General features: G+C 45.9%; 1 protein-coding gene across 3 annotated transcripts in view; it reads right to left on the reverse strand.

Moving 5' to 3' along the window:
* The window catches only part of LOC115416885 (von Willebrand factor A domain-containing protein 7-like), a 23,712-nt gene extending 21,556 nt beyond the window's left edge, over nucleotides 1-2,156 (reverse strand). For 2 of the 3 annotated variants that reach the window (XM_030130760.1, XM_030130758.1), the window contains exons 1-2: nucleotides 1,996-2,156; nucleotides 1,705-1,831 (exon numbers count right to left, since the gene is read on the reverse strand). The gene's annotated coding sequence lies outside the window, so the exon portion shown is untranslated. The remainder of the gene's footprint in view (nucleotides 1-1,704; nucleotides 1,832-1,995) is intronic. The other variant, XM_030130759.1, reaches the window with a different exon arrangement.
* Between the last annotated feature and the right edge of the window lie 670 nt (nucleotides 2,157-2,826).

Raw genomic sequence — 2,826 nt, forward strand, 5'->3', positions numbered from 1 at the left:
GGAACAAATTTTTCACTTTGGACTTTTTCCCCACATGTTATATGTCTATACGTTCACAAGACTTACCACAACTGTAACGTGCAAATATTTTTGAGATAGGATGTACAGTTATTGATTGATTGAATTTTTTTTTATTTTCAAACTTTTTCCACTCTAAACTGCCATTTGACCCCCTCAGCATGCTCAAACACTCACCAAATTTGGCAGACATGTCATGACTGGCAATCAGATATATACAATATCAAAATAACCCCCTTGGGTGCCAAAATGGACTGTGTGGCACCACCTATGTACTTGAAACACACAAATAATGCCCTAGTGGCCAGTAGGAATGTCACAGACACATGAAACAAAAGCCAAAATGTTGGTCTGATTGAGCCTGACAAATCATATGCTGACACCCATGAGCTAACTCCAACAGGAAGTTGGCAAACTGCCTTTCAAAGTGACTCCATGTTCCTGCGATTACTGCTTATTCATTTTGGACTTTTTTCACACATGCTACACATCATTACATTCACACAAGTCTGCAGAATCGACAAGTGAAAGAATTTTTGAGATAAGACCTACGGTTATGGAATAATCATGATTTGTTTGAAGAGTACTTTTACTTTCAGTATTAATTTTTTTTAAAAAATCCCTATAAAAGACTTACTGGTGCGAGCGCAGCAGTGGGTGTGGGTGGTGTAGTGGTTAGTGAAGGTGACCATTATATGGGAGGTCCCAGGTTCAAATCCCAGACAATACAAATATTTTTTTCCCCTGCACATTGTAAAACAGGTTTTGCTGATTGCATGGTGGATGTTTGACATTTTGCACACATTACAGAGTACATGGAATACATCCATCCATCCATTATCCACCGCTTATCTGGGGCCGGGCCGCGGGGGTAACAGTCTAAGCAGGGATGCCCAGACTTCCCTCTCCCCAGACACCTCCTCCAGCTCTTCCGGGGGGGACCCCGAGGCGTTCCCAGGCCAGCCGAGAGACATAGTCTCTCCAACGTGTCCTGGGTCTTCCCCGAGGTCTCCTCCCGGTGGGACATGCCCAGGAGTGTGATCCCCCTACAGTTGGAGCACATCCTCAGGTCCCCCTTCTTAAAAAGGGGGACCACCACCCCGGTCTGCCAATCCAGAGGTACTGTCCCCGACTGCCACGCGATGTACAGAGACGTGTCAACCAAGACAGTCCCTGCACATCCAGAGACTTAAGGTACTCAGGGCGAATCTCATCCACCCCCGGTGCCCTGCCACCGAGGAGCTTGCCAATCACATTGGTGACTTCAGCTTGGGTGATGGACGAGTCCACCTCTGAGACCTCAGCCTCTGCTACCTCCATGGAAAATGTGACAGTGGGATTGAGGAGATTCCTTCCACCGTCCGACAACATCCCCAGTCGAGGTCAGCAGCTCCCCACTTCCACTGTAAACAGTGTTGGTGGCGTACTGCTTTCCCCTTCTGAGGCGCCGGATGGTTTGCCAGAATTTCCTAGAGGCCAACCGATAGTCCTCCTCCATGGCCTCCCCAAACTCCACCCAGACCCGAGTTTTTGCCTCCAGCCAAACTGTTCAAACTGTTCAATGCCTGATTATTTATCTTCATGTGTGCAGTCTGGAACAGATAAAATATCTGCTCAGATTGAGAAAATCCATATGTGTGTGCCCCCCCTTTAAACAACAAACATTTGAGTTTGTGACAGACTCACTGTGTTAATGACGCTGGGATGGAAATGTCCCCAGTGGTCCAGTGACACTCACGCCTGTTATGGACGACTTCAGTTTCACAGCTTCACATGAGTGTCCCAGTCAGACATCGGAGGGTATTTACTGAATCTGTAGAGACAAATGCAGCCGATGGAACATTATCCAATGGTTGAACTCCAACCAAAACCAGTTTGAGCCAATAATAAATGACACTAAACTGGTGAAAGTTTACGGAGTACCGATCAAACACCACAAAGATGAGACTGAACCCAGAGAAAGCAGAGAAAACAGACCTGTGGAAGGCTGACGGACGGACAGAAGAGTCTAAGGGCCTGATTTACTAAAGGTTTGCGCATGTAAAAACGTGCGCAAACTTGACTGAGCACGCAAAAACAGGTTGAAGCTCATCTACTAACAGGGTGCACCGAGGTTTGTGCCTCTCAAATGGGCAAAACAGCTCGCGCAGCCCATTTAGCGTGTTTGTCCTGATGAATATGCAATATGGGCGTTTCTGCCAGAACGCACACAATTATTGGGAGGAGTAAATGCAAATATTTATTTAACGCATGCAATGTGATTTACCAAACCTGAAACTGATTGCGGTGGCTGATTTTGCGTCTATATTTAGCCCCTGAAAGGCAGGTTTTAATTTCACACGAAACTGGCTGCAGTAGGTGTGGCAAGGAGGAGGCATAGACACAATGCACAGAATTAATCTGATCTGATCACATCAACATTTCTGGAATGACAGAAGAAAAAAAAAAAGATAATTTGAGACATATGACCTCCACTTTATGGGCCTACCCCCCCATACCCGGTTCCACCAGTGGAACATCACATTAGGCCAGGAACGACTCCAGAGAGACGACTCTCTCTCTCTCTTTCTTTCTCTCTCTCTCTCTCTTTCTTTCTCTCTCTCCCTCTCTCTCCTGCCATGTGCTTGCAAGGCAGACCAAACGGGATGGGTTCTAGCACTGCACAACACACACAAATAAATATGCATTTAAGATGATATTTTTGTCATTTTGTGTTTTATCCTATGAGTTAACATTCAGTTAACAGTCAGTTAACCTCTCCATAGGATGCCAACACATGCACATCTACACGTCTCCTCTCGTCAGTAA

This window comes from Sphaeramia orbicularis, unplaced genomic scaffold (assembly GCF_902148855.1).
Source record: "Sphaeramia orbicularis unplaced genomic scaffold, fSphaOr1.1, whole genome shotgun sequence".
In the NCBI taxonomy this organism is placed as follows: Eukaryota; Metazoa; Chordata; class Actinopteri; order Kurtiformes; family Apogonidae; genus Sphaeramia; species Sphaeramia orbicularis.